The sequence below is a fragment of the Aethalodelphis obliquidens genome, unplaced genomic scaffold (genome assembly GCF_003676395.1).
Source record: "Aethalodelphis obliquidens isolate GAN/ISIS:26980383/991018 unplaced genomic scaffold, ASM367639v1 scaffold11, whole genome shotgun sequence".
Taxonomy (NCBI): Eukaryota; Metazoa; Chordata; class Mammalia; order Artiodactyla; family Delphinidae; genus Aethalodelphis; species Aethalodelphis obliquidens.
This window is the reverse complement of record NW_020837955.1, coordinates 28,123,428-28,140,440: the sequence shown is the minus strand read 5'-3', so window position 1 is coordinate 28,140,440 and position 17,013 is coordinate 28,123,428. Positions and strand designations below refer to the sequence as shown.

The 17,013-nt window shown below is 48.3% G+C and overlaps 1 protein-coding gene across 3 annotated transcripts in view; it reads right to left on the bottom strand.

Moving 5' to 3' along the window:
• Positions 1–11,078, bottom strand: part of ACSL5 (acyl-CoA synthetase long chain family member 5) — a 45,039-nt gene extending 33,961 nt beyond the window's left edge. Inside the window, exon 1 of one of the 3 annotated variants that reach the window (XM_027112580.1) lies at positions 10,842–11,078. The gene's annotated coding sequence lies outside the window, so the exon portion shown is untranslated. Of the gene's footprint in view, positions 1–8,396; positions 8,621–10,841 lie in introns of those variants that run through there. The other 2 variants (XM_027112583.1, XM_027112581.1) reach the window with 2 other exon arrangements.
• Positions 11,079–17,013: the final 5,935 nt, after the last annotated feature.

Genomic DNA, 17,013 nt, shown 5'->3' with positions numbered 1-17,013 from the left:
TTGAAAAGTAACAGGAATTGGGTGGGTAGCAGAGAGGTTACCCAAACATTACCCAATTTGCTTACTGTGGAGCTATAGAAGTTTTCTATTGGTCATAAATAGACAAATCTATGTGATGAGAAATACTCCGGAAATACTCCCAGTGGATGCTATTATCATATACTAAACTGCAGTCCAAATCCAGATAGATTTTTTTCACTTACAATCAATGTGTTGAGACAAGTGACTAGCCATTCAGAGAGAATACCGAAAGTTGATTACTGTCTTACCCCTAAAACAAAAATACATTGGAGATGGATCAAAGACTAAATATAAAACATTGAAAACCATGAGAGTATTTGAGGATAAAAAGTATGAGAGAATTGTTTTTTATAATCTTGGCATGGGGAAGACTCAAGACAGACACAAAACCTAGAACCTATAAAAGGAAAATGTTGGCAACTTTGACTACACAAAACTTTATATTTGCCCTGCAGAACAGATACCAGAGACAAAGTCAAAGATAAACTGGGAAAAATATCAAATATTCCAGATAGGCAAAGAGCTCATTTCCTCAGTAGAAATGAGTAGAAGTCAATGAAAAACAAAATACAACCCAGTAAAACCAAGGGCAGAGGGCATGACCAGACAGTTCATGGCAAAACAAACAGGTTACTTAAAACCAGCGAGAGGCATTCAACTTCACTTATATTTTTTTAAAATGCAAATTTAAATGAAATGCCTTTTCCCCATCATTTAGATTAGCGATGATGAAACAGTACAAAATGCACTATCAATCACGAAGACGTAAACTTGGGGCAGCCTCCGTAGGGATGTGCCCATTGCCCGCTACCACAATTTAAAATGTGTTCCCTTTGACCTAATGACTCTACTAGTAATTTATTCCATAGAAAGACATCAGTTCAATAAAAAGTGCATCACTTTAAATGGCTGTTTGAGGCACCCGTTAGGAATATGGACTCTGAGTCACACTGCGCGCAATCCTTGTCTGTGGTCAGCTTTGTGACCTAGGGTAGATAACTTCTGTGTGTTTCCTCATCTGTAAAATGGCAATACTAGTATCTCCCTCATAAGGCTGTCACCGTGATTAAAGGAGTTCATGCACCTGTACGGTGCTTAGAACAATGCCTGACACAAGGGCTCAGGTACGAGCTATTCTGTTCATCATCATTAATCTATAGGATTGCTGATAATGTCAGAAACCAGGAAAGCCTTCCTTGATAGGAGAGTAACCAGATAAATTATAGCACTTACACACAATGGAATTCTTGGCAGGTAGTAAGGAGAATAAAGCAGGTCTGATAAGGAAAGAACTATGTGAAATACTACCAAGTAGAAAGGAAAAAACCGCTTGGACAGTGTAGTGTATGCTTTTGTGTTTCTGAAAGAATAATCCTCATAGGAAAAGACAGACTGAAGAGGAGAAATTATGAATGGATTGTCCAGAAGTTTTGAGTATTCAGTCATTCAGCCAAAGATATTTAAGGGCTTGACTGTATACCATCAGTATCATTCCAGGTTCTGGGATATAGCAGTGAAACCCTGCTCTTGTGGGGTTGGATTTCATTGGGAGTTTGGCGACAAGCCTGAACAAGAACTAGATTATAGAATACTGTGGAATAAAAACTATATTAGGGAAAGAGGATTGAGTGTACAGCAGGGGGTGAATTTTAATTAGGGAGGTTACAGTAGGTGTCATTGGGACAGTAACACTTGAGAGGATGTATCATTTAATCTGTAATATGTATGCTTTTTTAAAAAAAAAAGGTAAAATGAACAACTCTGAATTATCCCACTTCTGACTAAGGCAGCTGACTTAGAAAGTTCTACCTTGGTTGGTGGCATTTCATGTGACTACACCTGAGAATACAGCCTCATCCTCATTTCTAGAAGTGCAGCTCTCCCACCACTAAAGCTACATTCCATCAGTAGCCTTTTCCCTGCACCCACGTTACCAGCCAGTCTGGATGGCAGCTCTGAGGGTGGAAACGTTTTTCATTCATTCCCCTTAGTGGATAAGAAACCAAAGGTGAAGGTTGAGTCATGGGGCCAAAGGGGACCCGAAAGTGCATCTTTCAACATTCTCAGCAGTTGCTGAGAACAGAGGCTGGTGTAACATCCCAACCTACGAGCCTACAGATAACTTCTCAGCCACTCACCAGTGCCTGGGTGCTCAGGCCACCGCCTGGCACTAGCCTTCTCCACCAAGCAGGCCCGGGTTCCCAGGCCTGAGTGGCTCTCCTCCCCTGGAGGCCTGGTACCCAGCATGCTCTGAAGCACACACCCCATGGGATGTCCCCAGGCAGATGGGAAAGGGCCTCCTTGTCACCTCCACGGGGTCATTCACGTGTGGCCAAGCAGGAAGACAGCATTATCAAAGGGGATCCCTGTTAAAACCCCAAGGGTGGCGAAGCAGTCATTTCCACACCCCGGAAAGATTGTGTGAGTGCTTAAATAACTAAAACAGGAAACAGAGGGACTTCCCTGGCAGTCTAGTGGTTAAGACTTCACCTTCCAATGCAGGGGGTGCAGGTTCAATTCCTGGTCAGGGAGCTAAGATCTCACAGGCCTCAGGGCCAAAAAAACAAAACATAAAACAGAAGCAATGTGGTAACATTCAAAAAAGTCTTTAGAAATGGTCCACATCAAAAAATCTTTAAAAATAAAAGCCAAAAAAACAGGGAAGAGATACTAATCTCCCACATTTTGTTTTTCCTAGCCCAATTCCTAGGCCACACCCAACAGTTCCAGTTTGTCAGGCGGCTGGCAGAGAGAAGGTGAGGGCGAGGCTTGGGAAAGTTCCCTGACCCACCAGCAAACATAACCATAAATAAATCCTCAGGGTTTCGATGCTTATCCACTGGTGATATCTTTGCTACCGAATAGCACAGGAAAAGCTGTTGGAGTCGGATCAGCTCTTTCCTTGGGTTTGGGTCTCGGGGGTTCCTGGGGCTCAGCTGACAGCTTGAGTTGTGTGCACTCCCAGGCAGAGGCTATCTTAATGCAGCACTGTGCCCGAGATATGGTGGGGACCCACCGAGTGCCAACAAGTCACCCTCCCCTTTCGCTCACCATTAGCACAAAATCAGAGAAAGGCACCTAGGAAGGGAAGTCTACTGAGGAAACAGGTTGCAAAACTCAATCCCGCGATGACACGATGTGCGCCTACACACCGTGGGGGGTCGGGGGGTGGGGAGAGCCGCTGAGCCCTCCTCAGAAATGCCACAGCTGGACTTCCTGCTATAGCAAGGGCAGCACTAAGCAACCCGACCCGAGTGAGGTCAAGGTTCACTCATCCTACCAGCATTCGAATATACGAGCACCTACTATGTGCCGGGCAGTGTGTCCAGCATGGGGAAACTACACTCAGAGTTCATAGTCCAGTAGGGGATAAAGCCAATTCCCCAGGCAGGAAACAAATGCTCTGTGGAATGTACCGCAGCTTTGGGAGCATCTGCTCCATACATACTGGAGAAAGTATGTATGTGGCAAGAGGTACATTTACCCTCTGCACTTTAAATTTACGTATAATTTCCTTTGAATAAGGCAAACCAAGATCTTAGACTCAGCGTATGCCCAGCACCGTGCTGTGTGCAAAGGACCAAACACTTAGAAGGCACAGCTCCTGCCCTCTGGGGACTTATGGGTCCATCGAACACTAAAATCACCTATACAAGGATTCAGCGTGCAAGATGAGCTAATGAATATGAAGAAGGGAGAGGCCAGTGTAGACTGGAGGAGGTGGAGGTGGTCTAAGGAGCACTAGACCCTCAAGGACGTGTGGTCCTTGATCCCCTGGCTGTATCGACAATAGTCTTATGTCCAGGGTCAATCAAGGATGACCACCCCACCAAGCCAATGGCTGGTAAGACCCCAACTATGATTCCAGCCAGGGTCACTGTCACCAAACTACCTTTCTCCATTGTTGTCTGTGTCTCTCCATCTACTTTTCCATGGAGAGAGCAGTCACCATATTAGGTTGGATAAACCTAAGTAGAAGAGAGGAAGAGGAATACCCGGCTGTGGGGTGAGAGGTGCAGCACGGTTAGAGGCACCAAAGTGGGACAAGCGTGAAGGGAAATGGTGAAGGGACATGTCTGATGGAGACGGAGGACCAATTTTAGTTGAAAGGGAAAAAAGACAAAGCTTCCAAAGGGCTGAGTAAGACAGTGTCTGGGGCCTGGTATAGACACTACACAGCTGGTGTTTGGTTCACAAACACCAGAGAGCCTTGGGGTGCCGGGCCTTGGTGGGGTGGGATTTATCAGGAAAGCCTTCATTAAGTCAAATGCCAAAATCCTCTTAACTCAGTCCATGAAGATCACACAGGATAGTTGCCGAGCCACTCATAGGCTGGTGACAGGCAGTGACAAGTCCCACTGGATCTTAGATGGACTTAGTCAACCTTGATGTACTACTGTGCTCCCAGCAAGTCAGAGTCCAGCAGCTCTACCCTGAGGAAGTCCTTGTCTCAGTAAACATCCCCAAAGGCCCTCCAAGCCTATTGCTGACCAAGTGAATCATGAGAGTGCTGAGGTCAGGAGAACCAGTACAATCCGCTGGAGTTGATAAGAGCCTGTATAAAGATAGGCTGGACAAAGTGCTAGTACCCCATCACCCAGGCCAGGATAAAGACAGGCTGACGCAGGAGGCTGTGAAAGAGGTCTCTGCAGAATCAGCCCACTCACTACCTGGTCGGGCAAGTCAGGGGTCACCAGATTCAGTGTGTAAACAAGAAACTTTATTCCCAATAGTCTCATTTCCAGTGGCAAACGTTTAAGGCCATTGCCTTTCCAGGTACCAGAGCAACAGAACTACCGCTTACCAGATATGTGGCCCTGGGACAGTTACTTAATGTCACTGAGCATCAGCTTCCCTCCACTGCACACCAGAAGGGGTAGGTAATTATCTCTACTTAAAAGGGATACTATGGGTAGACTTTCCAGTATGCTGTCCAGCACATAGGAAGCCCTCAGTGAGGATGAGCTCTCTTTTTCCCTCTTCCACTTAAGTCAGTTTCTAACTCCTTGTCAATATCAGATGTTCTGTTTCGAGATGTCCCCAAAGAGAAGAGATGGTCATGATCTTTGTAGTATAACTGCCCTTCGACTTACATACGAAGGTCTTATCAACTCCTCATTTCTATTTAAACAGAGGATTTCTAGCTGGGGATCACATGGTCCACCTCTAAGCTCTGACCCTGCCATCTCCCTCAGCCCTACCTCACCCCTGCATCCTCCCACAAGCCACTCACAACCTCACAACTCTTAGAGTAGAGTGACCCATGGAGACCCAGAGATCTGCAACAAGCTTCCCCACAGAGGGTTGGTACCATGGCCTCACCACAGCAGTACAAGGGCTGCCTGACCTTCCAAACTCCAAAACTCGTATTTATTCTAATGACATGAATTAAGAGCTTGAAAATACCAGGCTCTGTGCCAGGGGAAGAACGAGAGAGTACATTTCTGATCTCATGGTGCATGGTCACATGGGGGAGAAAGAGACCGGGATGTGTTTATAGCAGAGTGCGGCGAGAGCAGCGACGGCTGACCTCAGGGCTGCTGGGGACATGTCACCCCCGTAGGGTGCCTCCGGACACGAGTCACCTGAGGTCACACTCCAAATGAGGGTCAGTTCATCTGCTGGCCAGGCATATGAGACAGACAGAAACAGAAACCTCCTTCCTGATTTCTAAAAATATCTCCAAGTCCTGGTTTAGGAATTCACCTGCCTAGAGGTGGGAGGGTTTTTTTTTTTTTTTTCTGAGGTGCAATTCACGTAACATAAAATTAACCACTTTAAAGTGAACAATTCAGCGGCGTTTGGTACATTCACAATGTTGTGCAACCACCACCTCTATCTAGTTTCAAAACACTTTCATCATCCCCAAAGGAAATCCTGTACCCATTAAGCAGTTACTCCCCATTCCTCTTTCCTCCCAATCCCTGGCAACCAAGGATGCATCTGCTTTCCATTTCTATGGATTTGAAAGTGGGAGGATTTGCAAGAAAAAAGTTTCTCCCAGTTTCTAATTCTCTGGTCCATGCACTAAACTAGACTCATCAGAAATGGAGGCAGAGTTTGCCGTCAGAACTAAATGAGCCAGAGTTCAAATGCCAGCTGCAATCTCTTCATACTGTGTCCAGTTTATTTCTAAGTCTTGGTTCCCCTGTCTACAAAAAAAATACCTACCTCATAGGACTGCTTTGAAGATCAAAAGATAAAAGCCCCATAAATGAGTAAGCACAGGGGCTTCGCTGGAGGTGCAGTGGTTAAGAATCCACCTGCCAATGCAGGGGACATGGGTTGGGGCCCTGGCCCGGGAAAGTCCCACATGCCACGGAGCAACTAAGCCCGTGCGCCACAACTACTGAGCCTGGGCTCTAGAGCCCACGAGCCACAACTACTGAGCCCACGTGCCACAACTACTTAAGCCCACACTCCGCAATAAGAGAAGCCATTGCAACGAGAAGCCCGCGCACCACGACAAAGAGTAGCCCCTGCTCGCTGCAACTAGAGAAAGCCCACACACGACGAGGGCCCAATGCAGCCAAAAATAAATTAATTAAATAAATAAATTAAAACAAAACAAACAGTAAGCACAGCACTGCCCCACAGTAAATATTCAAAGAATGGTAGCTGTAATATTTACATTCTAGAAAAATGTCAACCTGAAAAGTCTCTAATAAATATGTGAAGTCAATATCTGCCCGGGTCACCATACATAAGAATCTTTTTAAAAATGAAAATTTCTAGGAAATCCAGAGAGAGGTTAATTCTACACAGGAGTGGATGGAACACGGTTTTTAACATCACACCAACTGCAGCTTCTCTTCCAGTTGACAGCTGGCTGCTTTGCGATCTTGGGAAGGTGGCTTCACCTCTCTTAACCACCCACCTCCTAATACTGTCTTAATGAAATGGCAGAGTACCCACTTTGAGCTGGTGCGTAACTGGCTTCCTCTTCCCCCTCCCCCATAGTTTCCTTCCTTTCTCCTTTCTGGACCCACAGCCTCCCTCTAGCATCTGTGGGTTTAGGGCCTAGGCACTCAATGATACACTGATATTATTTTAGGTGTCATTGCCCCCAGAGAGTTAGACTAAAAGTTGGGAGAAAAGACTATTTCAGGTCAGGACCTCAACAAATGCTCGGCTGAAGCATCCTGTTTGGTCTGGATAATGTTTGAAAAGACCCCGTCAAGTTGGAGTATGTTTATCTGGGAGCACCTGCCTTGCATTTTGCCTCTCACCTGCATCTTGTTACATATCACCTACTTTACTTAGCTCTATTGCCTGCCTCTTCTATAAGTATTTGGGACTCTTGTTTTATTTCAGTTTTTGTCCCTTTTATTGTGCCAAGCGTACAAGTGATGCCTACAAGATTTTATACCAAGTCTCTTCCAAGATTATTCTATGTTCACCTCAAATACTTGTCCATTGGAGGGGACAACCATAAAGTAACTCTCACGCTGGAATACAGAGGGAGGGATCACCAAAACCAATTATTCCTTTTTTTTTAACTGAACCAATCTTTTATTTTTAAATTAAATTAAATTTAGTTTAATTTAATTCTATTATTTTTTAAGACTGCCTCTGTTAGAGAATACCAATTACCTACAAACTGGAGCTACAGATCCAATCCTACTTTTCAAATCACCAACAAGATGGATACCCAGAGAAGGTAGTAAGCCCCAACTATGGAGTCCCTTTCCAACACTCACTCCTTGAAGGTCAAGTTCATCTTAGATTCAACTTGTGGCCCTACTCCTTAAAACAGATCCAACTTCATCCAGAAACCATTCCATTAGTCATGCATCGGGCAGCTCTTCCCCTCAGGACTGAAAATCCATCAGGAAAATTGAGAACAACACCCAGTGCAGCACAGGCGAGCTATAGGCAGAGGCTCAGGCCCACAAAATGGGGTCCGGGTTGTGGTTCCCCTTCCCCAAGAGAGGCAGGAGAAAGGACTCCTCCACAATCTGCCTTCTCCTCCACCCTCCTGATGGGGAGGGTTTTTTTTTTTTTTTTTTTTGTGGTACGCGGGCCTTTCACTGTTGTGGCCTCTCCCGTTGCGGAGCACAGGCTCTGGACACGCAGGCTCAGCGGCCATGGCTCACGGGCCCAGCAGCTCCGCGGCATGTGGGATCTTCCCGGACCGGGGCACGAACCCGCGTCCCCTGCATCGGCAGGCAGACTCTCAACCACTGTGCCACCAGGGAAGCCCGAGGAGGGTTTAAAGAAGTCCCTTAGAGACCAGGGAGAAAGTGAGCACTGACACGTGCCTGTGACACAGCAAGCGGCAGATTCGCCAGAGCTGGGGGTCAGGATGCCACCGGGGCTTCTGCCCCATGCCCACGAGACCCCTCACTAAATGCCCCCTCCAGCTGCCCCCTTACCCTGCGAGGGGGCCGCATCTCTTGGTGCTTCCAGTGAATGGGGCCTCCTGGCTCTGAGTTCCTCGTGGCACGAGTCCCTGGCCTCTCCCCTCACCCCCGGTTCCTCCAGGGTCACAGGGGCTTCAGAGCATCTCTGCAGGCTGAGGGTCCCCGGTTCTGAGCCGTCTGAGCCGTCAGGCCCCTGTCCGAGCTGCCCCGTGTCAGGAGTCAGGCCATGGCCGGCTTCTAACGTGCTCGGGGACTTCACTTCCTGGTATTTCTTTCACAACTGAAAGTGGAAGCGTTCTGACCAGGAGGAGAAAAGCCGCTAAAGCTCTCCTGGCTCGGTTTCAAAGCCTTTACCATCAGTCCCTAAGGGCTGACACAGAAGACAGCCTGCATCCACGCAGCTCACGCTCTCCCTGTTGGTCTGACTACCGCTGAACCAAGACCAAAACCCAGACGGAGATGACTGAGGTGCCCCTTGCAGACCACCAGTGTCAGAGAGGTGAGACCCCCTCCCAGGGTTCCCAGGACAGGGAGGTCCAGCCACAGGGCACCGTGGCCCTCGCAGCCTTCCCAAGACTGTGGGGACGCCTGGAGGCCAGCCTGGCCTGGCCAGCATTGCCGGCCAGCCGTGCACTGTGTCGCCCACTCTCCAGTCCCCAGTGAGCCTGTCTCAGTCCCCGAAGCAGTGCTGATAATGCCAAGAAAACGAGCACGTCAGGAACGACAGGGACAGCCACGGAGATCTGTTCCTTTCCTCTGACACATCCTTTTCGTACCTCAAATTTGCTGCCTCCCTCACCTCCCAGATTACAACTGGGAAATTTTAAAATCAGGAATCCACAAGCACACAGCCGTGAGCTGTCAGATTGATCCTGCATCTTGGAGCCTCTGGAAAACTCCACTGTATATTCGTGAGACAACGACAGTGGCAAAGACAAATTACTTCTTGATATTATTATAAAAATTGCTTTGAATGTGCAGACGCCCTGAAAGAGTCTTGGGGATTGGTCTACAGGGCCTCAGGACCTGCAGTAGTCTCATTGGATTCACCTACGGCTGCGGCCACAGAAGGGCATGGGAGCTTCCGTTCTCAGATTTGAAGGCAGAAAGAACAAGCTCTCCTGCCCCTTCCTGCCCCCACCCCTCCCCACCACCTCTCAGACACCCCAGAATTAAGCAGCACTTTCCCCAGCCTTGGTTCCTTTAAGAAGGATCAAGGTAATTCCAGCACGAGCTCAGTTCTTTACTAGAGTTAGATCGGGATTCCTTCTCTACACAGAGGAGGGCCTAAAAGCCTCCAACCATAAAAACCAAAGCGAGCTGTGTCCCAATCTCAGGGAACATAAGCGCTGGTCCCTTGGCCTCACGGGAGCCCACTTTAGACATGGGAGAACGATGAAGTATGGGAAGATGAGGGTGCCCCCTCTGCCTTTCCATCTTCAGGTTCATCTCATGGCTGGAGGAACACTTGGCTTTGCTTAGTTTCCAAGCTCACCTCCCACAGGGGCAGCTCCCTTCAGCGACGAGCAGAGGATGGCAGGGTGGGTGTCAAGTCTCAGCCATTATAATGCTACTGGGCTCTTCCCTGGGTGCTGTCTTCTTCTACCAACCCGACGAAGAGCTTAGGACCAGGAGAAGATGGTTTCCTCCAGGATCAAATGCTCAAGTACAGAAGTCTGGGTCATTCTAAAGCTCTAGCATCTAGGGGTGCATTCCTGTTCAATCCTACATGCATGAGGGACACCCCCAAGATCTGAGGGAATGATGGAAGGTTTTCACAGCCCCCAAGAATTCTGCGTCATGCAGCAGGCTGTAGTGACATTCTGACCAGGACTCAAATTCCTGCCCCACCTCCTCTTAGCTATGCAGCCCAGGCTGCTCTGTTTAACAGCCCAGAGGCACATTATTCATCTGTTATATGAGAACTACACCACCTACCTTACAGGAGGTAACGAGCCAATGAGGTCATGCACATCACATTTCTTGTACAGACACCAGCATGGGATAGAAAGTCTGTTAAGAATTCCCTTCCCTGCTCCCTTCCAAATGGGAAGGGCTGTCAGTAGCAGCTGATGGATGGCCTTTCTAATCATATTGATACAGACATTTCTAAATGGAAGATGAAGGAGACCCACATCCTGGCTTTGGCTATAACCTTTAAAGCTTTTAAGTCTGTTTTATTTGCATTTAGTGAAATTAACAACTCTCTCTTCCAAGTCCATCTCCTGCCAACATTCAGAGCCCCTTCCATGTCTCCACCCCCTTTTCAATTGATTTTTTCTTTGCCTCCCACTCAAGTCAGCTGAGATTACTATTCAACCAAATGTTATTTCATGTTGTGAAAGAGCCTTAGGCTGAGAATAGACACACGGCCCACTGTCTTCTCCCCAACCAACCCTACCTCTGCTCTCCCATAAACATATAAGCTATGGAGCAGGTAGCATTATTGCAGCTTACCTTGTAAGAATACTCTCACTTCCGGGGTCCAGGAGACGCGGCCCTCACAGCTGGCTGTACTCGTTCAGCACCACATTCAGCCTCCTGAGTCCGGACGTTTCCTTTAGTGATGATGCCTTTCCTCAGCGCCCGAGTCGGGACCACACCTGAAGCCAATGAGAGTGGCTAACCAGCTCTCCTGGAACCTTTGAACCTGTTGCAATAGAAGTTCAAAGGTAGAAGTTACCTGTTCAAACACTTGTGGTAACCTCCGACAGTGAGAAGTGTAGGATTTGGCAAAAGTTTAAAACAGGAGACTGTTATGCAATGGTCTTTAGAGGAAGAAAAAAGAGAGAGAGAGAGAGAGAGTCGTCAGCTCAGAAAGCTAACGTTTAACAAGCAAAACATTGTATAAAGCCCACACCTCAGGGAAACCGGAGGGGTTAGACAGGGCTTTGCACCTGCTTTTTGGGCAGAATCCTTGAGATTGTGACAGGAAGAGGAAAAAAGTGCTCCTTGAGTTTAGCGGGGAGAGAAAAATGAGACACCACTCTAACTGCCTCTAGCTTTAAGATTCAGATAAGCAGAGGCCTGCATTTTAGAGATGAGCCTTCTTCTAGAAGGGGCCAGTGACCCCTACAGAATCACAATGTCTCCAAGACAATCAAATAAGGCAAATCACTCTAGAATCTAGACAGAAGGACAGCCATAGCCGGGTGGGATTTAGAATGCAGAATCATGGCTACAGCCTACACCACCCACGGCTCAGCGAGCTCTGGAAGAAGCAGGGTTGCTGTTGCCTCACGGTCCAGCCTATCCTCCTCTGTCTTTCCATTTTAAAGTCACTCGTCACCATTCTCGAGTCCAAAATCTTTAAGACTGCAAGGCGTCATCACCAAACAAAAACGCTGGCTGGAGATGCAAGCGGCTCTGGAGATCCTTTGTGATCTCTATTTTATAGGCGAGGCCAATGAGGCCTTTTCAGGTGAAAGAAATCACTCAGAATCATGCAGTCAGTTAGTAGTCAAGGTAAGGCCTGACCCAGGCCCACAGACAACCACTGCAGTGCCTTTGCCCCCATATGGGGCTGCTTTGCTGCTCAGTGTTCATTTCACCGCTAGCAGACCTCAAATACTTGAACGTGTTCTGAGTATCAGGCCTGCAGAAATTCATGGAAATGCTGCATTAGGTTTCTCTCACTGTATTTGGTCGGGCGGCTAATATCAAAATCAGAAACCGATACCACTTCCTGCCGACTCTGTATGGAGGAGTGGTTACCTCACTGACAGAGAGGTCTTATTTGGCCAGATTCTTACCCAGGTCGTAGGCGCATTGACTCTGTAAGCTCACTTCTTGCCATGGAGCCCTAGTCCTACCGTAGGACCAGGAAGAAAAGGCTTCTAAGAGGTGGCTAAAGAAGATACAGTTCAAGGGGAACTGGGGGCTGAGGGCCCACTCGATCGGATTCATGCCAACTTGTGTTAAGTAGCAACCCACTGAACACCTGCTGACGCCACACTAGCCGGAGAGCAAGATACTCCAAGCCAGTCGTTCCCAAACTCCAGTGAGCATGACAGTCTCCTGGAGAGCTTGTTATACTGATTGCTGGGCCCATGCTGTAGTTTCTGATTCAGTGGGCCTGGGTCAGGGCCTGAGAGTCTGCATTTCTCGCAATTCCAGTTGATGTGGAGGCTGCTGGTTTGGGGACACTCTTGGACCCCCACTGCTCCAAGCAGCCACCCCACCTTCCACGGGCTCAACTACCGAACTGTTCAAAGGAACTCTGCATGGGGTCGTTTTGGCTCTGGTGATCCTGCCGTTGGGAGGACAACTTAACACAGATTGGAACTCATGACATGTTCTAGAAGAGAGGTGTTGCTCAAGTCCAGTGAGAGGGCCAAGACCCAGGGAGGGTGCTTCGACAACAGCAGGAGTTATCGCCGCGCACTTTTCTCCTTTAGGTAAGTGTAAGTCAGTGCTGACCGCATCCCAGCTAGACGACCCACGTGGGTATGAGTGCGGGTGTGGAGGGGGCATCACCTGATCTAATAACCTTCACTTTATTCTCAAGGGCACCTGAGACCCCAAAAGGTGCAGCAGCCGGCTAGGGTGAGGCATCAACTTAGTAGGAGAGGGAAGCCCAGAACCCAGGCCTCCATCGCCCTAGCAGGCCACACTGTCTCCTGATCAACCATGGTTTCCTATAACATCTCCCTTCAAAAAAACACGTTTGATAAGGCTTTGCAACACCCTCTGCTTCTCCCTCCCTTCCCACAGCCATATGCATTGAGAAATCAATAAAAAGAAAATTCCTTTCCGGTCCAGGCATCCCATGTCCTCTAAAAAGTGCAAACCTTCATTATTTTATGTCATTCACAGGTGAGGTGCCTGAGGTGAGGAGTCTGACCCAATAGCTGCAGTTCTGACACACATACTCTCTGCCCCGGTCGGGAGGTGGGGGGAGGTATTGGGGGGGAGCAGTATACACTCCTTCCCCTTTCGTAGGGACAAGGGAACCACACATCTCATTTACAACAGTTCGAGAAGACCAGAAGCCAACATTCCAGAGTTTTGTAACACAGCCCGGAAACAGCCAAGATACCTCTCACCATAGGGCTGGCAGCTCTTTGGAAGCAGAAACCAGGTTTCCCCTATTTCTGAAAGCAGGGAAAGCCAGACCTTCTCAGTAGGTCAACTTACATAGCACCACTGTGTATTTGTACAGCTCCTCCCAACTTATAAAACACCTCCAAACTAACTCTTAACAAACCTGCGAGGTGTAAGTGGGGACAACACCTTCAACACCTTCAGTGGCTGCCGGAGCCAGGCTCCGTGACAAGGACTTCGTTTGGCCCTCACGGTAAATCTTCCAGGTAGTTATGATTTGTATGGGTGCAAAGATGGAGGCTCAGAGCAGGTACGTTACCTTCCTAAGAAGACGATGATGACGGTGAGGCCAAGCATTTAAAAAAAAATAATTTCAGGCTATTTTGCAAAGCCAGGTGATTCGCAGCTTCTTCCTGAAAAGGAGACCTTTATTCGGGAGCAGAATTGGTGGCAAGGCAGATTTTAGAGAAGGTTGGGAGGTGTGAATCAGTCAGGGAACCAAATATTATTTAAAGGTCTTTGGGGTGTTTCCAGATTCCAGACATCACTGAACCTTCATGAAGTCCCTCTAGAGGAAAGTGGAATTTCTCCTTTCAGTAAAACCTCTGCCCTCAGAATCCAGGTGATTCATCTTGTACCTCCGGCTCGTCTGCTGTAGCAGACTTCACTGGATTCAGACTGTGGACTAGCTACTCAACAACGCTCACTGTCGGCATTCCGAGGGAGGGCAGAGAAGGAAGCTGGAGACGAGAAGGGGCGGCACAAGGTGTGTGGAGTAGCTGGGACGGGTGGTGTCCGCTGGACACTTATTTAGGAAGGATCTGAGGCTGTTTTGACAGCTAATCCAAGTCTTTAGAAGTCAGGCGACATGACCCAAGAAGAAAGAGAAGCAGAGTCCTAGAGCTGTAGGTTGAATCTATTCATGTTGACTCAGTAGTGATGAATCAGAATGCCATGTCCTTCCCCAGAGTCAGCTGTACAGCAGGGCAGAGGGTGTGATGGCGCAAAGTGGGCAAAATGGGAGCTGTGATGGACTGACCTTTAGCTTCCCACATGGCAGAGCTGACTTTGAAGTTTAGCCTTTCACTGAGATGTGAAAAGAAAGGGGCAAAGTTCCCTAAACTCTTAACAAGATGCCCTAACCGACCATTCCATACCCACCCTTTCCTTGGTTATCTGATGTTTCAAAAGGCTAATGGCGCTCAAAGTACACCTTACCGAGGAGCAATCTTAGGTTCCCAGGTCAGCTCCACTCTGAAGGCCTTCGAGATGATCGTGAATATTGTCGAGCACTTCCCACGTGGCCCCACTGCGCTGAGCTCTCTGCAATACCCCATTTAACCTCAGAGCAGCCCTATGAAGAAGTTATTGTCATTTTGCAGAAGAGGAAAGGCTGAGAGAGGTCAAGTTTACTTGCCCAAGCCACGTGGCTAACAGTTGGCAGCGTCTTTTTTGAGCTCAGGTCATCCTGAGTCCAGAGCCCAAGTACATGTCTATGATTAAGGATGACTCATCCCATGAACCGCATGCGATATATAAACCCCGTGTGTTTATATATTTCCCTTGGGAACTCTGATTGGTATCTCAAAGAGAATTAAGAGCCATTGCCCTGGAGGAAGGAGAGCCCAGTGCCAGCCACGGGAACCTGATGCCCAGGGTGGGACAACAGCTCCCTTTCCCCTCCTCAGAAGGGCTTCCCACCTGCCTGGACATCCTTCCTGATGCTGAGAGCCTTGCTTCCCGCAGTCGAAGGCGGGCTGTGGGGCGGGGGAGGCAGTGTACCGCATCTTTCAGCTGTGCGATCCCCAGCTCTTTCTGCTTTGTTGTCTGCTGTGCTGGGAGCAGCCACCGTGCTATTCTAGGCCCCCGTGTTAGCCACACGGCAGAAGCTGGCCCCACAGCTCAGTGTCTGCAGCAGCTTGTTTTGCTCAACTCGGGCCGCTGACAGTAACAGCCTGGGCACCTGAGCTCTTGAGGCCACTTGCTCATTCTTTGTGGGAAGGAAGTGTTACTTAAGCATGAGCACTTGATTGACAAGAATGGTGTTTGCACAGATTGCAATAAACAGCTTCCCTCAACCCCAGATACTCCCCCTGTGCCTCCCCTCCCCCAGATAACACTCATAGAGCAGATTGCCTTACAGGCTTGGATCTGACCTTCCCAACTGGCGAGCCATGGGACACTGGTGGGCCAAGACATACTGATGCCTCAGCCCTCACTGTGCTGGGTGTGCTCACGGCCAGCCCCACCTAGGGCATTCAGTGTGTCATATAAATATTATTATTCTCAGGGTCACGATGTCAACGAGGTTGCAACGCAGCGACACAGGCAACTTGCACCTTTATCAGCAAGAGCATCCCAAGAACATTTAAGAATCAGATGGAAAGGGTGAAGGTCCTCAGAGAGGCGGCAGCTCTAAATTCCCAGAACTTTCAACCCCATAGGAAACATCACTATTTCCCAGCTGGTTAGAAGCGTAGCTCAGAGCAAAGATTTAGACGTACGCTGTCCAATACTGTGACCAGTAGCTACATGTAGCAACTGAGCACTTGAAATGAAGAAAGTCTGCACTAAGACGTGTTTAAGTACAAAACACATGCCAGGGCTTCCCTGGTGGCGCAGTGGTTTAGAGTCTGCCTGCTAATGCAGGGGACACGAGTTTGTGCCCCGGTCCGGGAAGATCCCACATGCTGCGGAGCGGTTGGGCCCGTGAGCCATGGCCGCTGAGCCTGCGCGTCCGGAGCCTGTGCTCCGCAACGGGAGAGGCCACAACAGTGAGAGGCCCGCGTACTGCAAAACAAAACAAAACAAAACAAAACAAAAAACAGAAAAAAAGCACATGCCAAATTTTGGAGACTTAGTATGAAGAGAATGACATAAACTCTCAATTTTTAAAATATGGATTACATGTTGAAATGATAATATTTCAGATAAACTAGCTAAGTATTTCTACTTGTTTTTTTTAATCTTCAAATCTGTCTGCTGGGAATTTTAACATTACCTAAGTGGCTCACACTCTATTTTTCATGGACAACACTGATTTAGACCAAAGATCCTCTGTCTTAATGCCTATAGGACACACGTGAAAGGTGGTGTTACCCAGTGTCAGCATGTTATAACTGCTCTGGGTGAACTTGAAAACAATGGGGTCTTTGTCCTGTTCCTCCGGGTTCTGAAGCAGTAACAGTTTGTTCCTTTGGGTTTATATACCTCCATTCAACAGAGGTCATGATCTTCTTGACGGAAGCAATAGTTCCTTATTATAGAACTGCTACTGTTCACTGACTTGTTCCGGGCCAGGCACTATGCTGTGTGAAAACTTGTCCCAGCCACAGCTTCAGTCTCATTCCAAATCTGTGCACCCCACCCTTCTGCTACGCTGCCTCTTACAGGGGAGTGTGGGAGAAATTTCAGACAGGAGCATCAGTACTTTGGGGGTGCCATGCTCACACCTCCCCCCTTGCCAAGCCTTTAAGAACATCGTCCTCTGCTTTGCAGCCTTGGTTCCCTGGGCTCGCAACGTGGGGGAACATCACTGAGTGCCTGGCTAGGGAGCAATTTGGGAGCTTTTAACACGAGCAGAGCG